This window comes from Schistocerca cancellata, chromosome 6 (assembly GCF_023864275.1).
Source record: "Schistocerca cancellata isolate TAMUIC-IGC-003103 chromosome 6, iqSchCanc2.1, whole genome shotgun sequence".
In the NCBI taxonomy this organism is placed as follows: Eukaryota; Metazoa; Arthropoda; class Insecta; order Orthoptera; family Acrididae; genus Schistocerca; species Schistocerca cancellata.
The window spans coordinates 603,840,284-603,863,139 of NC_064631.1; positions in this window are offsets into that span (position 1 = coordinate 603,840,284).

A 22,856-nucleotide genomic window follows, 5' to 3' on the forward strand; every position below is an offset into this window, starting at 1 on the left:
AGGAGACACTTTTCCAAAAGAGATACTTAGAAGCGCTCACAAGCAACAATGAACACACGTAGAGAGCAGCTCTCTTGGCAATACTGTGTTGTTTGTTTCTTTGGCTATATATCAGACGACCAAAGTGTATGCACTGTTAAATTGTTATGCTGCGCAGTCCTTTGTATTTTAGCTAAAGAGTTTGAAATGGATCATAAACAAAAAAAACTTGTAGTGATTACGGAAGTCATAAAATGTTGTGGCATGATTAACACCATCTTTGGACTCTGATTGCTCTGCTCAGCCTCCATTTTAGTTTTCAGTTCTGTTCTGTATCTCAAGCTTTGTACACGTTTATGACTAACTACAAAATATAGATCTATGTGTGGAATTTAATGGGGATAGTTATTGCATTCGACCAATAATCGTATCCCGTTCCTATACTGGTGACCCCGAAGTTTCTACATCTTTCGTGACTTCCACACCAGGTGTTGTAAATCAACAGGTTATGCGCACAATGTCATGGCTACCTCACCCAACGCTTTATTCGAAGATTTGGAAGCACAACAACGATTGCCAGACATCTTCATTCCATTGCCAACGACCAGTTCTACATTAATTCACAGTGTTTGTGATCTCCAGCCACATTAACTTCAAATTTTGTTGCTCTACAATAGTCGAGTGTACGCCGCTAACACAAACAATGGACTCGGGTTTCATGGCGCCGGACTGTGGTCGCCAACATGTGAAGTGTGAAGTGAATAATATTCAGAACTGTGTACCTGCTGATTGATCATATGATGTTCAAAGTGATCTACATTCGCACACATACTTTGACTCTCAACGGACTGCAACAACAGTTACTGTCATGCCATGTGCAGCATCACCATTATTGTAAAATTCACCCGGCTACTATCAACCAAGACCTGTTCCAGTTTTGCCTCATTGGCAAACTAACCAAGAACATTTTAGTGCGCACAATTCTCCATGCTCACTTAAAAAGAACTTGAACTTTGGTCATGCAAGTTACCAACCTCCCACCCCCCCCCCCCCCCCCCCCCCACCGCCCCTCCCTCGCACTCGCAGGGGTCCCCGGTTTCAGTCGCTCAGCTGCTCGCCCCTCCCACAACACCGCCTGTGTCTGCCATGCTGGCCTTCTGCGTTATGTCCAGGGTGGGTCAACTCAGTTCAGTACCTGTGATCTCCGGTCCAGTTGATGGGACCCCCGCACATATTACGCAACCGATTGTTCCTATGGTACTGACCGTGCCAACCGCGTTGCGTTTTCACAACACGTCAAGGACAATGCAACCTGCCAATGCTACGGACATGCTTGCCAGTAACACACCTACTCCTACTGAGCTGGTCTGCTGTATGGCCTCTCCTACCATGGACCAGCAGTTTTCCAAGGGACACCAAATCTACCTTAATCCTCTCCCCCTGGTCATCTGCCAAATCTGCCCCCTTTATACGAGGACAACCCTGTATTGTGGTTTGCACTGGTTGAGCACCTTTTCGAGTTGCATCATGTGTCCGAATACAACTCTAAATTCCTGTGTCTCATCACGCACCTCCGTGATCACTCAGACTTAATTTGTGATCTACTCCTCTCGCCACTGCCTCCACTGAGGTACGAGTTCACGAAGAAAATGATCATGGACCGACTCACCTGCTCACCACAAGAATTAAACATCAAGATCTTTTGTGAGGAACACCTGGGGGACCGAACTCCATCACAACTCTGGCACCGCCTTCAGTTGCTTGTAAGTGAGCATACAATGCCGGACGTCACTCTGCGGGCAGTATGGTCCACCAAATTGCCTACCAACCTACAGATTCACCCACCACCACACTCCTTCAAGTCAATTGGCTCTTGTCTCCACATCGCAGACCAACTGTATGCATTGCTACGAGAACACCAACCAGCTCACCACTTACCACTGGTCAGCACAACTGCTCCTGTTCACCAGCCATCTGCTGGCAGAGGCAGAGCTCACTCCACATCCACGCTCTCTACACTGCCTGGCAATATCCACTTGTTCTCTCCACTGTCCAAACATTCCAGGATCGCCCATGCACCATATGTGCCGATATACATGCCAGAACAAATTGATGAGGACAAGCCTCCCCCACTGCCACAGTCACCACCACTACTGTACTCGGCTCGTCCATACTGCTGGTACCACAAGGTTTTCGGTGATAGTGGTAAGAAGTGCCTGTTACCTAGCCAGCACCCAAGCTGACCGCAGGACCTAAAAGATGCCAAGTCCTGCAGGGAACCTCACAGGCATTCCCATACATTGCACTCCATCCACTCGTCTGCCCGGCCGAGTGGTCGTTTATGCGTGACTGACATTTCATCATGGTTCGTTTTCCTAGTAGACACTGGTGCTGATGTGTCTATTATACCTACATCTATGGCTTACCCTGTCTTTTCACTAATGAGGTCACTTCTGTGAGCTGTCAACGCATCAACGTTACAAACCTCAGGCTCTGTCAAAGTTACAGTGCACCTATCTCCTTCTCTGTGTTCTCTGTGGACTTTCTACATTGCTGACATCGATGAACCAATTCTCGGTATGGATTTTTTGTCCCAGTTCAAACTCACTCCGAACATGGTTCAGGGCTCAGTGCTACACCATCCCACTAACACTCAGATACTGTGATCCCACACTTATGTTCTCTTGCAACATGTGAGTTAGTACGTGTGTGCTCTGCCTTCATGGGTGACATTGTGACCTGCGTCACTAACCTACCGTGAGAATACAACTTGGCGGCACAACTCCACTGGAAAAACAATGTGCTGAAACAACAAATAGCACACACTTACAACGAGCTCGTTGCGGCTCGTACTTTGCTGCTGAAACTGCAGTCCACAGTGCTGCAACCTAACCTTGTTTCTCCAGCAGACACCAGCTCAGACACTCAGCAGGTTAGTCCAAAAACATTTAATTGTATGTGATGATTCATGTCCGGTAGACACTGCACCCCAGATGCACTCGCCACATTCAGTGCCATGTGTTTCAAACAGTGCTTCTAATGAAACTTCCTGGCAGATTAAAACTGTGTGCCAGGCTGAGACTCGAACTCAGACCTTAGCCTTTCGCTGGCAAGTGCTCTACCAACTACCCAAGCATGACTCACGCCCTGTCCTCCCAGCTTTAATTCCACCAGTACCCCATATCCTACCTTCCAAACTTCGCACAATGGACAAGAAATTTTGCCAAAGGGTATTTGGAAACAATAAACAAGGTAAATATTTTCAGAAAAATCAAAAACCAACAGAAAGAAAAGGCAATGAAAATAACAACTCTCCTGCATACATTGCAGAACTAGCACTCCTGGAAGGTATGCAGGAGAGCTTCTATGTAGTTTGGAAGGTAGGAGATGGGGTACTGGCGGAATTAAACCTGTGAGGACGGGGTGGGAGCTGTGCTTGGGTAGCTCAGTTGGTAGAGCACTTGCCCGCGAAAGGCAAAGGTCCTGACTTTGAGTCTCGGTCCGGCACACAGTTTTAATCTGCCAGGAAGTTTCATATCAGTGCACACTCCACTACAGAGTGAAAATCTCCTTCCAGTGCTTCTAATGACAGACACGCATGCAATACGACCACACCCACCATGCAGGCAGCCGCCCCGCATGTTGATAAACATTTCCCCTCTCTCGCTGTTACCCGAGTGACGCCAACACCTCTCTCGTCCGCACCAGTTACCCAAGGCAAGGCTGACAACAGAAAGTTGCTGCATGTCCTGACCCGCACCGTGCTGCGTGCAGATGACCCCTCCAACCAAACGCATGCTGCACTCATGTAATATAAATGTGACTTTTGTGCTGCCTCTTCCCACTCGCGTTAATGGCTATGCCTCTTCGCACCCCACTCATCCAAGAACTTCATGTCAGGACGTTACTCAGTCTCGTGTGCAATTCTCAGTTTCTTCTGTCACTGACAGAATGACACACAAGATAATTACCACTGCCGACCCTCCTATTAGGCACAGGGTTAGACGCCTCAACCCCATTAAGTTCAGCTTAGCCCGGCAGCAAATTAACGAACTTTTGGAGGCAGGCATTCTACAACTGTCGGCCAGCAACTGGTCTTCACTGATTCACCTCATCCCCAAACACGATGGTTCTTTTCAAATGTGCAGTGGTTACAGATGCTTAAACACTCATACCATCATGGGCAATTACCCCTTGCTGAACATCAACGATTTCACTCATATGTTAGCGGGCACCACAATCTTCAGTGTGATTGACTGTAAACGTGCCTATCACCAGATTACTGTAGCGCCAGAACACATTCCAAACACAGCTATTATCATGCCGCTCGGTTTGTTTTAATACAACTTCATGCCGCTCGGCTTGAAAAACGTGGCACAAACATGGCATCACTTCATCAACTCAATCTTACAACAGTTCGAGTTTTGCTTTGCATATCTGGATGACATACTCATTTTCAGCAACTCGGCTGAGGAACATGAAAATCGTTTATACAAGGTCCTCCAGACACTGAACTCCAATGGCGTCGAGGTCAACAAGGACAAATTCCAATTGCGCCAGTCCTCTGTCACATTTTTGGGTTACACCGTCTCCACAGACGGAATACAGCCTCCCAAATCCCGCATGCAGGCCATCACATCACTGCCACCTCCGACTGCTTACAAAGAACTCTGACGTTTCTTGGGTACAATAAATTACTACTGTCGGCATATGCCTTCTGCCATCACTGTGCAGGTCCTGCTGACAGACTCGCTGTCGGGCAAACAGACTTCAGGTCTTAAACCAGTTTGCTGGACTGAACCTATGCTGGAGGCCTTCAAGGCTCTAAAAACTTCCTTAGCTCACACCATGACACTTGCCCATCCTAACCCGTCAGCCGAGTTGTTCATTACTAAGGACACCAGTGACATCGCAGTGGGGGGAGTACTACAGCAACACAAGGGCGACACGGTTTCTCCCCTTCATTTCTTCTCTAAAAAAAACTACCTACAGCTCATAAGAAATATTCCGCTTTTGATAGGGAACTTCTCGCAGTCTATGAAGCTGTCAAACACTTTCGCCCCAATGTCGAGGGCCGCTCTTTCTTCATCCTCACTGATCACAAACCGCTAGCAGACGCATTCTGCAGCCCTCCTGAGGACCCGCCTCCTTGGCTTTTCCGCCACTTTGATTTAGTTTCTCAATTCACAACAGATGTTCACAACATCAAAAGCACAGAAAACTTCCCCGCAGATTTTTTCTCGCAGAGCAATACTGTCTCACGCATCATCGACTTATCCAACCTAGCCATTCTCCAAGCTACCGACGAGGAATCTCAAGCTCTCCTCATGGTTCCTCAAACATCTCTTGTGTTTACCAAAGCCAAGTTGCCCGGCGTTTTGGACAAGGTGTGGTGTGATTCTTCTACCGGCACCCTGCAGCTGTTGCTCCCACCCACATTGCACCAGCAAGCTTTCAATGCCTTGCAAAACCTCACTCACCCGGGCATCTGCACCACTACACAGCTCATATCCGAGCATTTCATTTGGAAGGATATTAAATGGGACTGTCAGATTTGGGCACACAGCTGCATCCCCTGGCAATGCAACAAAATCGGCCATCACACCACCCCTCCACTAGGCAAGTTCAACATTCCGTCATGCACATATTGACCTTATTGGTCCACTACCATTGTCGGAGGGCCACAGATATATTCTCTCCACAAATGACCACATGTCTCGTGGGGTTGCAGCTATTTCTTTATCCAACATCACAGCAACGTGGCCAAGGGTTTCGTCTCCTCATGGATTGCCAGGTTCGGTTGCCCAACCACCATCACCACCGACCAAGGTCGGCAGTTTGAGTCTGCCCTGTTCTCCATTTTATGTAACATCTGCGGCATTAAAAAAATTCATACAATAGCCTACCACCAGCAAAGCAACGGGTTAGTTGAACGGTGGCACCGCACCCTCAAAACTGCCCTCAGTTGCCATGACTGCCTCTGATCTGAAGCGCTTCCATGGGTGTTACTCGGTCTCTGTTTGACCTTAAAATCAGACTTACAGGGAACCATCTCTGAATTCATTTTCGGGGAGAGCCCAGTCCTACCAGGGGAACTTATCCTGCCTCAAGCACCTGAAGATTTTCCCCCCACCCCAGATTTCATTAGTCGCATGCGCACTCACTTCAAACATGCACGGTTACACCCGCCTATCAGCCATTCCCCACCATACTCTTATGTGCCAACCGCACTCAACCCTTGCTCCCATGTTATGCTCAGGGATGATTCCTTTAGACAACCCCTGCATTCACCCTACCTCAGTCCCTTTAAAGTACTCTGGTGGGACGAGACAATGTTCGACATTATGGTTAAAGATCGTCCTCAAACTATTTCATTGCACAGGCTCAAACCTGCTTTCATGGACTCTGATGCCCCTCTGCCATCTCAGTCGGACACTCGTGATGACTTTTCCACCATGGAGCGTGAAAATGCTTTGTCTCATCCCACGGCGCTGTTTTCTCCAACCCATGATTCATTGTCACCATTCGCAAGTTCTCTAGGCACGTCGCCATCCACCCCATGTGCGAGTTTCGCAGCCAATCCACCATCTGTGGAGACTCACTCTCCCACAGCCAACCTGTGCTGCAACGTGCCACCACACCATGTGGATGACGTGTCGCTCGTCACCTTTGATGACCGTGTGCTCGTGCTCCTAACAGACACAGTGGCCTCACCTTCCAATGGACAGTTAAATGTCAGTGTGGTGCATAGTCTGTCCCTCCCCTGTGAGTGCAACTCGTCAGAAATCTGCGCATTCATCTCGTTGGACTGCTCAATCTGCATATGGGGCGGACACACCTGCACCACACCACAGGCCATTCCACACGCTTCCTCTCGGGCCAGTCGACACATCATCCACCCCTGCTGGTTAACTGACTATGAGGTGGACTTGCCGCCAGTCACTCCGCCTCTGCACTCTGCCTTGCCTGAGATGGAAATCCTGATCGTGCTCCTGCCCACTCGCATGACTAGTACCGACGCCAACGCCCACATTTTTGTAACTATTTTTACATGACGACTGAGTAGATATAATCCACTACTAATCTTTCCACATACAAATTAATATGCTTTGACCACCACAAGTTTTTGTCTAAGTATAGGCCCAAGAATCTCCAGCTATTAGTGTCCACTGCCTCAATTCCATGTATATTATTTATAGAGGTATGATGAGAGTTAACAGTCTGGAATGATAACAATTGTGATTTATTAACATTGACCTTTAGCTCTTGTTCTTGAAAATAGCTGAAAATCAATATTAATAAATCACTATTATTATCATCACATAAAAAGGACTATGTCTTTGCGAACATATATATCAAAATTTAAGAAAATAACTTTTCTATTACACTGTGCACACCTTCTCCTACATGAATTAATTACAGATTTCTCTCTACTATATTCTGTTCATCACAAGAATAAACCTGATGTAAAAAAACACAAACGCGATGATTGATCGAAGCCATAGCACATGCACATTGTTGTTGTTACGCTCTTGGAAGTAGGTCCTTCTTATGTTAGGTATCTTATTACTGTTATATTACATGAAACTTTAAGGTTTGTATTAACAGCCATCAATGTTTTTCATGATCATGTTTTAGCTACGTAGTTTTTATTTCAAAAATCGTGTACAGTTGCATTCTCCATACTGTTGTGCTTTGATTGCCTTACTGTTGATACGCAGTATGAAAATGGATGAGGCTGCTTCCTGCTCTGTAGTGAAACACATGTGTGAAATACGATCGAAAAGTGCTGACAAATAGGTTGTGCATAATGTTTTACATAAATATACAGGAAAAAATTGGCTTTGAAGTTTTCTGAGGGACTGTATTTAATACAATTGAGATACAAATACACATTGCATACTTAGCGGAATTGGTAGCATAGTAGCTGGTAATCTGGTGCAGTTCATGGATCACTGGTTTAAATCTCCTCTAGGTCATGGTTTTTTTTTTTTTTTTTTGTGAAATTCATCAAAAATTTTTATGAGTAATGCACGTGCTCTTGTTTCTAATTGCATATTGCAAGCAAAATTCCTGTTTTCCTTTCAAAAATAAATTCTTAGTTACCGATATTTTATGAAATATTGTTTAAAAAGGTTCTTTAAATTAAGGAAACATCACAATTCAATTTTTAGGACAAAAACATAAAACCGGATACTCTCTATTTGTACTATGTCTGTTGTTTCATACCACAGATGTAGTCTCACACAAACCAGAGTGATAAGTATCATAGAAGCATGAAAAACAATAGTTTTCACAGCATCAATGACACCATACAAATGCTGCACTTTTATACTTGCCATTGTACCATTACAATCTGAACCCAACAGAAATGATCTAGAGCCAAGTTAAGTGATTTGTCATACAAGACTGTTAAGCTGCCAGACAAACTGGAATTAATGTACACAGCTTTTTCACATATCCCTGACAAATGCTGGTGGGATATAGCATGACACATCATAAAAGAAGAGGAGAAAATGCAGCGTATAGGTGGCTTCATGGATTCTGTTGTTGATCAACTCTTTATCTACATAGCGGATGACAGTTCCAGAAGTTAAATGTATTTCTTGGATTTGGATAAGGAAGGAACTAAGAGATTACCAGACAACTGACTGTAATTTATTAATACCTTCAGTGGCATCATTATTCAAGAATATGGTGCAATACCAACACAACACTTTTGCATCCCAGATAGGTTGCTCAGAAAAATTGCCATGTGTTTATGTTAGGAATTTTCATCACTCTTGTTTGCAATTAGAATACTATTTTAGAACAAGAGCATTTTATGCTTTCTGTCTGGTCCCGTAAGGAGAGTGTGACAGAGCTGGAGTTTTGCTGAATATTATTTCATTCTCTTTAAAAATTAAATGATATTTGAAGCTGTATTGTTTCTCTGCTCATCTCTTTTCTCACCTGAACTGCAACTGCTCAAATCATCGCTGGTTAGTTGCACCAGCTGGCTGGCCAGTGCTATACAAGTTAAATGCACTGGTTAAGTTGCCCCATATTATTGTTCAGTCCATATGCATGTAACACAGCACAGAATGTATCCTTATGATTGTACTTGACTGCATTGGACACAGCTTGGCTTCTGCTCCAAGTTAAACGAAATCGAATGAGATTCAAGCACACATGAAAGAATGCATGGTGTATTGTTTATATCAGGTTTATTCTTATGACGAATGCAGCATAGTTATATCAGATATAACAAAGTCTTCAACTATCTGAGACTCAGCATCTACGCTATATGGTGAGTAGCAACTATCCTTTCCATAATAAAGTCTTTGGCACTAACTTCAGTGTTAGTTTCTACTACCAAAACAGATTCCCATTCAGTCATATTTTTACTTTCAACATTAACACTCTCAGTGTTAATTTTGTCATCACTTACACCTACTCTCAATTCTTCTACAACTTGTTTAAATTTGCTGATTAGTTTAATCATTTTTTTTTCTCCATCAACATTGTTATTAACAGTCTGAAAATTTTGTGAAGCATTTTCAACACTCATTTCTGCTTTATGAGATTCTATTACTTGTTCTACAGGTTGTATACAACTTTCTTTATGTATTCATTAAACTATTATTTACTTTTTAATATTGATTTTAAAGGATTTTTAATACTGACTTTAAAGGATTAAAATTATGCTTCATTTTCTAACATTAGTTGTTCAATGGCTTTCTCTCTCTCTTTTTATCAACTGGTATGTCTTAAAAAGCAATGATTTCACATCTAACTTACTCAGTTCTACTAATTCAAACATTTCCTTCTATTGCTTAAATGTTTCATCTAAGTCTCCCATGTCTGCTAAATTTTCATTCATATACCAGTAGAGCGTTGATTATCCGAAGTAATTGGGGGACGTGGGAGTTCGGAAAACTGGTTTGTTCGGATAATCAAACTGTACATGTTTATTTGCCAAAAAGAAGCACTGTACAGTAAATTTATTCATAAAAACAGGCATCACTTTTAGTATTACAAAGTAACATACAAAGGCAACTTCAGTAGGAATATATAGTATGTGGCACAGTTTATTAAACAAAAATATATACATATTACATACGCATTTTGCATGAACAATACACACAGTATACAAAATTAACGTTTAAAAAAAATCCTTTATTTTGGTCTGTCTAAGCAAGCCTACACACTTACGAGCAGCTAAGTCACATACTTTTTTCATTACAGATATCTGAAACTGGTCACTTTCATCTTGGGCTTCAAACCATCACAAGGCAGTATCTAAACAAGTGAACGCCTCAGAAGTTGTTGGTATACTTTCATCTTCACTTTCTGGAGCACTGATTGATGAGATGCTGGTGGCGTCATCTTTATCAGTGACGACATTTACAATCTCGCTGTCCTGCATGATTTAGTATCCTGGAACTGCATGATCGATATTCATCCATTCATGAATGTTTTCTTCATCACATTCGTGGCAATCTATTTCTTTTAGCATACCAAGAATTTCGGACATATCATTCTGTTCATCATTTTCAGTCATACCTTGTGAATTTTCTTCTGTGTCCAAAATTTTATTCCAGGCTTTCTTCAAATTCTCTTCCTTTACACTATTCCATGCTGCGCTGATCATGTAGGACGCGTCTTTCAAGTCAATATTCTTATGATTTCTTAAGAGACTTTCTTCTCCATCCTCTTCTCTTTCTAACAATAACTTACGCAACAATTATTTCCTGTAATATCGTTTGAAAGTGAGGGAGATGATGGATGGTAGGGTGGGAGAGTAACAGGTGCGAGAAAGTACACAGTTTGGTTAAGCGGTCGTTCTGTTGACCGACGTTTGGATAATCGACACTCTACTGTACTTCTATTCCTATTTAGGCCCTATAATCATCATTTCTGCTAAATGTTTTTCATCGTAATCAAATGAACAAAGCACTGAACTATAAAAATTTTTACTGATCTTAACATACCCATAATGCTGGTGTTGCCAATGCCAGATCCTTTACTCCATCAAAGGTTAAAAGTCCTCTGTTTAAGTGCATGTCCAACATCCAGTACCAAAAATATTACTATTTTCTTTGATATGAATGGATGGTGTCTATTCTTTCAGAGATGACCGAAAGAATAGTCACCATGTGGCATCTGCAGCTGTGATACATGACATGTAAATTGAAGGAGGAAAGGGATTACTGATATCAAGTGCATCGAAACATTATGCAGAATCAGCTGTGATGACTAAAAATGAGTATTGGACTGGGATTCGAATCTGGGATCTCTTGCTTACTAGGCAGGTGGGTAACCACTGCGCCATCCAGGACACAGTGTTATCACCACAGACACCATGCATTCAGATAATTGGTTCACCTAGATGGGTGATAGATCCATCTTCTTCAGTGCAGATGCACAAATGTGTCCAATCTCCTGTGGGAATCTCAGAGTAGTGAGGATGGAGAAAATGGACAGGGCCTGTGAATAGGTGGCACTTGGTAGACATGCTGAGATAGTCCGCACAGCTGCAACAACACTGTGTTCTGAACGGCACAGTGATTAACACATCTGCCTAGTAATCAGGAGATCCTGAGTTCGATTCCTGGTCCGGTACACATTTTCACCCATCACCGCTGAGTCCATGTAATGTCCCAATGCAGCTGACATCAATAACCCCTTTCCTTTCCTTTCTCCCTCCCTTCTCCTACAATTTACAATTTTTTTTTTTTTAATTTTGCCCCAGCAAGCCTTTATTATATTAATACATACAGTATTAACATCCTGACCGATGTCCACAAATTCTGACCTCCTCCATATGTTTTGCTAATTATTAAAGTAAAATGATTGAAGTTCATCAGCAAATATTCAGTGACATGCATTGCTGTATATTGCATGTGACGAAGCACAAATGAACAGGTGAATGATTGTAAAGTTGCAAACATAATCTACTAATTCTAGAATCAGCAGTAGCTATAATTCAGGCTTACATTTTCTCAATGTTAAGAACTTTATATCAAATGAAAAGTAATGTTACCACACTTGTCTCTCCTATGCAGTTTTGTCAAATTTTCTTTCATTTGGCTGCTTAGTGTCCATTTGGATTAATTCCTACTTTACAAGGAGAGACCCATTTTTCCATTTTATGTGTAAGTTGTACAATAAAACATTGTGAAACTTTTTTATCTTCATTATTTATTGCTTCAGCCACAAAATTTCAGCACATCACACTCAAACATACTAAAAAAACAGCACTGGGAATATAGTATATCACTTCTCCAACACAACACCATTAACAGATGCCAAAAGTTAGAAAAAGATGACAAAAGAAGCAAATCTCACATACAAAGATATTACAAGACTTCAATTGATACATTCAGACAAAGTCATGTGTGATTAATAATTTACTTTACAAATGTTTTCTATTCATCATGAAAAATTATAGAAATATCAATATAAATAATAATTTCAAATATCTTTTCAAAATTTGGGAAAATATCTTTAGCATAAATTTTTTGAAGTGATTTGTCAGTGCATATCTTTTTTTGTATTTGTAAGTAAGTAAAATAATACTCTACATATTATTTAATTATAACTGAAAAATAAATTTTTTTATGATTTCTAAAGAACTTTGTGTAATCGAGTAATCCAGCTGTTTGAATGTATTGAGAAGTACAACATATAGCAAGAATGGACCATTGACTAGTTCCATTATTACTTGGCTCACAATAAGTTTGACTTGCTTCTGCTTTTCAGTTGTTCTACTGAACTATTTTTGGCACTCTTCTTGCTGGCTAGACTGCCTCCAATTCCAGCTTCTCATGCTGTAACTGTTCACCATTTCAGTTTGTGTCTTACACAATTTCACTAGTCTATACAAGTCACCTTATGCAGTTGATCTAATCAGAAACTACTGGTTTCAATGGTTTTAAACTTTTGTAACATACATGACAACTCCTCCCTACTTTCCAATTTCAGTACATTAATAAGCTGCTACTTTACAGTCTTCTGTATTTACATAGTGTTCAGACTGATCTAGTACATCAGTTTGATTTTGATTTTATAGATTGTGATAACAGAAGAAATTCATTAACTTTATGTTTCATTACTCTAACAATCTGATGCATCATGTTAAGGTTATTCAAACATTCTACAGAGTAAAATCTATCAATGCTGATGAATAGCACCTGCTTACCACTGGACTATGTTTTGGCTATGCTGCATATGGTGACTTTGCATCAGCGTATTTTTCTATCAGTGCATCAGACTATCAGAATAACCATTATTTGTATCTAGTATCAGCAACTGTACAATATTAATAAATTTCTGTTCTCACAGATAACAAAATGGCGATAAGAATATTAGGATTTCATCAGTGAAAAATAAAATGAAATCTATGAATACAGATTTTTTTAAAATACAGCAGGAACAACTTGCAGCTAAAATTAGACCAGAATAATGAATAATAGCCACTAAAACACCAACAAATGTAACAACAAGTACTTCGTACTTAGTATAGGAGTGATTAGTACAAGTACTTAGTATAGGAGTGCTTCCAATGCTGGCATTGTCTTCTGCAGCTGATCACTAGGATTTTACAGTTATCATAATATAGGAGAACCCAAAGTATTGACACCCAAAAAAATATCTCCCACTGATGAGACAGTAAAATCATAGTAATCTGCTGTGAAAGAAAATGCCAGCATTGGAAACACTCCTATACTAATTAAAGAAAGCTGGCTAAAGCCTGAAATTAGCAGCAGTGAGATTTTTAGGGTAAATCTAAATGTATATTGAAAGGAAAATCTCATGTGAAAAGCAGGTAGTGGGTTTGTAGTAGAAGACAAGAAAGTCAAAAAAATGAGATATAAAGTAGCATGTACGACTGTTTGTACATGGCTGAATTTCATGGGTGTACACCCACAAGACTCACCCTCACTTGTAACAAAATACATCCAAGAAAATTCAGTTTGCTAGTACATATGTTCACCCAATCATACTGACATGAAAGGAAAAGACTTAAATCACCCAACTATTGATTGTGATAATTACAATTTTATAAGTGGTGGACATGATAAGACATCTTGCAAAACAATACTAAATGTCTTCTCTGATAACCAACTAGAACAGATAGATTGGAAGCCCACTTAAGATGATAGTATATTTGATATAACAGCAGCAAATACATCTGATCTCTTTGAGGAGTCCATATTGCAGTTGGAGTCAGTGACCATAAAGCGGTTGTAGAATCAATTATACAAAGACTAACTAAAACCACTAGAAAAATTTCTCTGACCAATAAATAAAGGGGCAGTAGTATCATATGCCAAAGAGGAAGCTGAAACACATAAATCTGTGCAGCAGCATATACACTCCTGGAAATTGAAATAAGAACACTGTGAATTCATCGTCCCAGGAAGGGGAAACTTTATTGACACATTCCTGGGGTCAGATACATCACATGATCACACTGACAGAACCACAGGCACATAGACACAGGCAACAGAGCATGCACAATGTCGGCACTAGTACAGTGTATATCCACCTTTCGCAGCAATGCAGGCTGCTATTCTCCCATGGAGACGATCGTAGAGATGCTGGATGTAGTCCTGTGGAACGGCTTGCCATGCCATTTCCACCTGGCGCCTCAGTTGGACCAGCGTTCGTGCTGGACGTGCAGACCGCGTGAGACGACGCTTCATCCAGTCCCAAACATGCTCAATGGGGGACAGATCCGGAGATCTTGCTGGCCAGGGTAGTTGACTTACACCTTCTAGAACATGTTGGGTGGCACGGGATACATGTGGACGTGCATTGTCCTGTTGGAACAGCAAGGTCCCTTGCCGGTCTAGGAATGGTAGAACGATGGGTTCGATGACGGTTTGGATGTACCGTGCACTATTCAGTGTCCCCTCGACGATCACCAGTGGTGTACGGCCAGTGTAGGAGATTGCTCCCCACACCATGATGCCGGGTGTTGGCCCTGTGTGCCTCGGTCGTATGCAGTCCTGATTGTGGCGCTCACCTGCACGGTGCCAAACACGCATACGACCATCATTGGCACCAAGGCAGAAGCGACTCTCATCGCTGAAGACGACACGTCTCCATTAGTCCCTCCATTCACGCCTGTCATGACACCACTGGAGGCGGGCTGCACGATGTTGGGGCGTGAGCGGAAGACGGCCTAACGGTGTGCGGGACCGTAGCCCAGCTTCATGGAGACGGTTGCGAATGGTCCTCGCCGATACCCCAGGAGCAACAGTGTCCCTAATTTGCTGGGAAGTGGCGGTGCGGTCCCCTACGGCACTGCGTAGGATCCTACGGTCTTGGCATGCATCCGTGAGTCGCTGCGGTCCGGTCCCAGGTCGACGGGCACGTGCACCTTCCGCCGACCACTGGCGACAACATTGATGTACTGTGGAGACCTCACGCTCCACGTGTTGAGCAATTCGGTGGTACGTCCACCCGGCCTCCCGCATGCCCACTATACGCCCTCGCTCAAAGTCCGTCAACTGCACATACGGTTCACGTCCACGCTGTCACGGCATACTACCAGTGTTAAAGACTGCGATGGAGCTCCATATGCCACGGCAAACTGGCTGACACTGACAGCGGCAGTGTACAAATGCTGCGCAGCTAGCGCCATTCGACGGCCAACACCGCGGTTCCTGGTGTGTCCGCTGTGCCGTGCGTGTGATCATTGCTTGTACAGCCCTCTCGCAGTGTCCGGAGCAAGTATGGTGGGTCTGACACACCGGTGTCAATGTGTTCTTTTTTCCATTTCCAGGAGTGTAGAAGAAATGTAGCTTGAGCTGCAATTGGTCTTTTGGAGCAACTGGTTAATGAAATAACTGATACAGGAGTAGATGATACACACTTCTAGAGAAATATGCAATACACCGTAACTTTTATTATGTAGATAAATATTTATTATTATGTTTATTTCTGTCACCCCTAGTATTTACTATTTAACATAATTTGAAGTAATTAAATAACCTGCAGAACCCTAAGTGCATCATCTCTTCTCTTATGCAAAATTACAATTTTTACAAACTGAAACTTCATGCATATACATTTCTGTTCAGTTAATTTGTGGTGATAATAGTGATACAATTGGCCACCTAAACCAGACCTATTGTATAAAGATGTATTATTTTAATATTATCTTCCTTGTTCAGGTTGGAAAATGGATGCTCAACTGTGTGAACTCTCTCATGTATTGTGTTTCATTCTCTGTGCATTTAGGAAGTAGTAAAGTGTTTCACTAATTATATTTTTATGTGTGTGCTAGATAAAAATAGTGTACCTCAGGTACCCACAAGTGGTGACCACAAGCTGAACAGTTTATCTATTACATACATTCTGATACATACTACACACTATAGATTTCACCATATCAATTAAGGATTAGGCTCAGATCTCATAACAGAATTCACGTCTGGTGTCTACCCCTCCCATAGACTACAGTCATTGCAAGGAAAACAAGAAAATAAAAATTCCACCTTTCTGGCCAATCAAGGTACAGCTGTGGTTAACACAAGTCAACACAATTTTTTGTTTCCATACTGTCAATGTTGACATGGAGAAATTTACTACTGCCATTTCGCAACTGGACCTTACAGTCAGTGAACAATTGGCAGATTTGTTGGACAAACAGTCTTTTTCTGTTCTTCAAGATGTTATCTAGGAACATTCTGTGCTGTCTCCAAAATCACACCTACAGAAAATCATGGAGAGTGAGGCAGTGACCAGTACTTACCCTTCCCAAATGCTCCACACCTTAAGCACCCTGATGGCACAAATTTTCCTATCGGAACAATAAGTAAAGTTTTTCTTGGTTCAGACATTTGCCCCCATATGTTCAGGTAATGTTATAAGCTTTTCTGGACCTTCCCATTGATGAACTGGCACAAAAATCAGACTCTGTGGATATTTGTTATGCTGATTCAAATTTGTGTGAAGTGAAATCTGGGGTTATGACAGATGGCCCCAAACCAAGCATTTTCAGCCTCAGTGGATTCTGGGGGCCCTGTGCCATGCATTATTTCCCCTCCTGCACTTGAGACATATATGAGCCATCTCATCAATAAGCTGGTGCACCTTAACCCTTAAGTGGTCACACAGGGTGTTCAGAACACCCCAGTCATCCTTATCGATGGATTATTACACAATGGATAGGAGTATAATGTCATGTTCTTTGGTACCTTTCTAAGACGTAATATGAAAGCTTTGAGTAACAATAGAATCTACAATGGAAGTGCAAGTTCCAAGAAAACATGCAACCATGTGCCTTGGGGTGTTTTCAGCACCCTGCATGACTCTTTATGTTGCAGTGCTACGAGAAAGTGTACAGTTGTTTTCCGTAGTAGCTGCTCGTATTTTGTCACTTTGTACAGTTAAAACAGCTATGGATCATTACAAAATAGAACAAGAAAGAGTGCAGAAGCTTCTGGAAGAGGTCTTAGATGAAACTTTTGAAGGAGGAGAAGAGGAAGAGGAGGAAACAGACAGTAGTGAAATTTCTGTCAGCACAGTGACATGGAAACGGAGGATGAAGACAACGTGGAAGTGGAACCGCAAGTAAGTGCAGCGGATAATGAAAGCGAGTATGATTTTTTTATTGGAAAGGATAAGGTTACAAAATGGATGAAAAGTTGTTCTAGTCACAATGTAAGAACTAGAAGAGTAGATCTCATTATGTATCTGCGTGGTGTGAAAGCTATCGCAAAATCTGCAAAAACTGCTGTGGACTGTTTTTCGATATTTATAAATGATGATAATTAGAACGATTACATCATGCCCAAATATCTACATAAAACACATTGCATCAAATTTCACAAGAGATTGTGATGCCAAACCAAGTGAGGAAGAAATCAAATCTCTTTTGGGTCTGTTGATATTGGCTGGGATTTACAGGGCAGACACCAAAATCTGGCAGACTTATGGGACACAAATGGTTTTGGAATTGCAATATTTCAGGCAACAATGAGTTTACAGCACTTTTGTATCTTGTTGCGTTGTTTGAGATTAGATGATCTTCTAGACAGACCACAGCATAGAGAATTAGATCGCCCAGTTGCGTTCAGAGAAGTGTTTGAATTATTCATGTTAAACTGTGTCAGTAATTATACTGTGTCTGATTATACGACAGTGGATGAACAACTGGTTGCATTTAGAGGCAAATGCAGCTTCCGACAGTATATACCAAGCAAGCCTGCAAAATACGGTTTGAAAATTTTCACCTTATGTGACACAAGAACATGGTATACTTTTCGGATTTTGCTCTGTCAAACCCACCTAAGGAGATAGTAAATAGACTTGTATGGCCTATCAAAGGTATAGGACGCAATGTGACACTAGACAACTGGTTTTGTTCCATACCACTGGCTGAAGAACTCCTGAAAAAGAAACTTACAATAGTAGGAACTCTTACAAAGAATAAGAGGGAGCTCCCTCCAGACTTCGTTTGCACGAGAGGTCATGAACTTAGAAGCAGGCTTTTTGGATTCAGAAAGGATATCACCATAGTTTCATATGTGCCAAAGAAGGGCAGAAACGTTATTCTCCTTTCATATTTGCATCATGATGGTGCCATTGACACTAATACTGCAGAGGAAAAGAAAACCAGAAATCATAACAATGTACAATAAGACCAAAACAGGTGTGGACACAGTAGATGAAATGTGTGTTACTTATTCAACCTCAAGAAAAACTAGACACTGGCCACTTGCCCTATTTTTCCAAATGATTGACATTGCTTATATTAACACTTTCATCATATACGCAAATAATAACAATGAGAGGATTTCCCAAAGAATGTTTTTAAGTGATATCGGAAGGTCATTAGTAAATCCCATAGTGTGCAGCAAGAGAGCTAGCCACTCACTAGCTCCCTAAACAAGTTAGACAGAAAGCCAGTAAAATGGTGGGAATTGAAGATAGCAACAACACACCACCTTCTGAACAAAGAATACTTAAGCCCACGTGCTGCACAGTTTGTCCTCAGAGTAAAGATATGAAAGTTAAATCACACTGTGCTTGATATTTGAAAGTTATGTGTGTAAAGCACATGAGAAATGTGTGTAAAAAGTGTTAAGATAACGCACCCCCTTGCAGCCAGTGATAGTGACTGATTTCATAAAATGTTTCTATGAGTTGACTAAACAAATGTTTATTAATATGTATAAAGTCTTATTCCTGTAATACAGTATGAAGAATAACAGAAATAAATAATTAAACAAAATATTGCGAGAAAATGGGAATTATTGCAGATGTTTCAAATAACCCAATTTAATACTAATGTAATATTAAATAAAACAATAATGTACTGGGAGATAACATTCTAAATATCCATTTGTGAAGTAAACACACTCATGTCAGTGATATGCTGCACAACAATGTCATTATAGCCACCTTTATTTGGGGTGTTAGCAACACCCCATGTGGCTATTAATGTTACGAAAAGCCACGTGATGGCATAAGGGTTAATGGCAGGTTGCAGTGACAAGAACAGGCCACATGCTAGCCGTCAACTGACAGCTGAACAAACAGATGGTGCTGGCTTCATAAACACTTCAGCAAAGGCGCTCAATATTTTATGAAACTATGTTTTTACCCAAACTTCCCAGATGAATACCAGTAGGTGTGTGTACTCTTCAAGACTGATTAAAGCACCTACAAGTCATACACAAGAGACTTATACCTACAGTGATAGGTTCACAAAGACTTTTTGTAAAGGAAAAACATACTAAGGACAATTTCTTAGTGGGCTCAGGACCTGAGATTAGCATTTACCCTAAGTCACACAACTGCAGCTAATGGCTCCCACATTGCAATGTTTGGAATGGTGCAGTTGATTTTGGATTTCAGCAATGAGCTGCAGCCCATCTGGACTTTAATGGTTGCTGGTGTCAAAGGTGCAATTATCAGCAATGATTTTGGTGTCTTTTGTTGTTATGCTGGATTTTGTACATCAATGTATTCTCAAAGTGGCACTTTCTCCTGCTAACTCTGCAGAATTAGCAACCATATGTGCCACTCTTCATGACTGCTAGTGTATGACCAGTACAGGAAAAGCTTGCTGTGCTACCCCTTCTCTTTCACCTGCCTGCATAATGGAGGTAGGTGACCTTAGCAGAGAGTTGCTAAAAGACTATCCTGTGCTTACTGATCCTGTACTGGACTGTAAAAATCATTCTGTCCCCATTGCTCCCTGGCATCCAGTGATCCAGTGGGCTGTGGAACCACAATGCCCCCCCCCTCCCCCACCATTCTGGATAAGTTGCAAGTAGCTAATTCTGTGCTTGTTAAAATGCTATCAGATGGCTCAGCGATTAGATCCCACAGCTCATGGGCTTCTGCTTTGCAAACAGTCAAGAAGAAAAATGGCACATAAGTTTGTGCACAGACTGTCAGGTGCTCAGTGCATGTACTACACTGGATAGGCACACTGTTCCGAATGTCATGGACGTTAACCTTAATTAGTGGGTACCTGTACTTTAGAACTATAGACTGTACCAAAGCTTGCTTGCAGACACCGATGGCAAAGACAGATAAGCATAAAACTGCCATAATCACATCGTTAGGACTCTTCAAACACAACATGATGCCATTCAGCCTTCACAATGCAGCACAAACATGGAAGCATTTTGTGTATGAAGTCCTGCAAGATTTACCATTCACATTTTGTTACATGGATGATATTCTTATTTTTTTGCGAAGTCTTGAACACCTTCACTACCATTTATAACAAATTTTCAGCAGACTGCGAAGTTTTCACATCATAGTAAATGTAGAAAAATGCAGTTTTGCCAAGCAAGAGGGACAATTCCTGGGCTACAAGGTCTCAAAGTGTGTATTTATACCTCTACCCTATAGGGAATGTAGCATCCAACAACTCCCTCTGCCTCCAAAATTTAAACACCTGCAGCATTTCATGGGAATGCTCAATTATTACAGACATTATATTCTATATCTGGCATCACTTCAGGCACCATGCAACGTTTCGCTATCTGGCAAACACACCTCCTGAAACAAACATGTACTATGGACATCTGAAGGAACTCCTGCCTTTAATTCTATGAAATTAGCACTGTATGTCCTATCCAAGGGAAATTGCTGGCTTTGATGGCTGATGCTAGCTAGTCTGCAGTGGGAGCTGTATTACAACATGTGTCATCATCTTGGAAACCTCGGAATTTTTTCCCAAAAATATCTCACAGCAACAACAGTGCTAGATTGCCTTTGATTGAGAACTGCTTGCAATTTTTATGGCCATTAAGCATTTCAGGCCATGACTTGAAGGACACTTTTCACAGTATTTACAGACCAAGAACCTCTAACATCCCTGTTACAATAAGTAACTGAGCTCAGTTCTGCTCGCCAGTGCTGTCAATCAGATTTCATAGCACAGTTGGCCACAAATGTCCAGCTCAGTGCCAGCCATGTCAATGTTGTGGCCGGCTGCCTGTCTCGGGACTGTGTATTGCTCAACATCTTTGATTGGGATACTGTGGTCACTGATCAGGAAGCTGACCTTTTCCTCTGGCAGTGTCTTCAAATCTCTGAAATCCATTGGATTACATCTCAAGCTCCTCCCTATACACAGTTCTCAACAAAAAGTTTGGTGTGATACACTGTGCAACAAGGTACACCCCCTCATCCATGTTCAGTGGTGCCAAACTATTTTCAGTATTCACCATGACCTAGCTCACTTGTGAATCAGGGGGTCTGGCCTGGTTTAAAGCATGATTGTCACCAATGGATGAGATGTTGCCAATACTGTCAGTCTACAAATATTTCCTGGCATATATCTGCCTCGGTATCCTCCTTTCATGCTAATTCAGGATGTTTCACCCATATCTACATTGTAACAGTAGTTGACAGGTTTACTTGGTAGCCAGAAGCTATCCCTGCCATGGATGGAGGCAAAAAGTTTGAGAGTTAATTATTTGCAGAGGCATTTGTGTAGGTGTGATCACATCCGCACTACCATTTACCCTCTTGCAAGTAGCGGTACGGTAGAATGCCTACACCACACCTTAAAAGCAGCCCAGACTTGTCAGTCTGTCTCATGGTCATATGCCCTTCCCATGGTATTCCTTGGGCTACACACAGCCCTTAAAGAAGATATTGGCCATTTCTCTGCCCAGCGTATGGCGAATCTCTACGGGTTCCAGGTGATCTTTTTTACTTTTTCCCCCATCCCTGACCCACAACTTGGCAATTTTGAATTCTTCTAGCATAAATTGTAGTTATATATGAACACACTTGTGCCTCTGCAACTTGTGTATCATGGTTCTAAACCTGTCTTCTGTCACAAAGATTTTCATTCCTGCTTTTTCTCTGGCTGTTTTAGTACCTTCTTCAGCACCTTCCTCCCCCCAACTGGTCACACACATTTTCGTGAACTGGCACACAGATTAAGTGCTGCTTTCCATATCAAAGGGGTTACAGGTTACACTGGCATATAATGTAGTGATTTGTGTTGAAATTGCAGTGCCACTCCCTTCAGTTCCTAAATACCGAGGTATTGGGGGGTAGTGACAGTAACAGTACAGCTAACCACAAAAGCAGTCATAATGTATAAATATGAATTATCTTAGTATCAAACAATGGGAAACCAGGGTGGAATGTAACAATATTATGAGAAGGAGAGTTGCTCCTCTCCATATAGTGGAGATGCTGAATCACACATAGGCACAAAAAAAATATTTTCATACTTAAAGCTATTGGCCAATGGCCTTTGTCGACAATAGACACACATACGTGCACACACACACTCACACAAATGCAACTCACACACATGACTGCAGTGTCTTAGGCAACTGAAACCACACTCAGTATTATCTCCTTTGATCAAGTGGGAAAATAGATGTGCTAATCTGTAT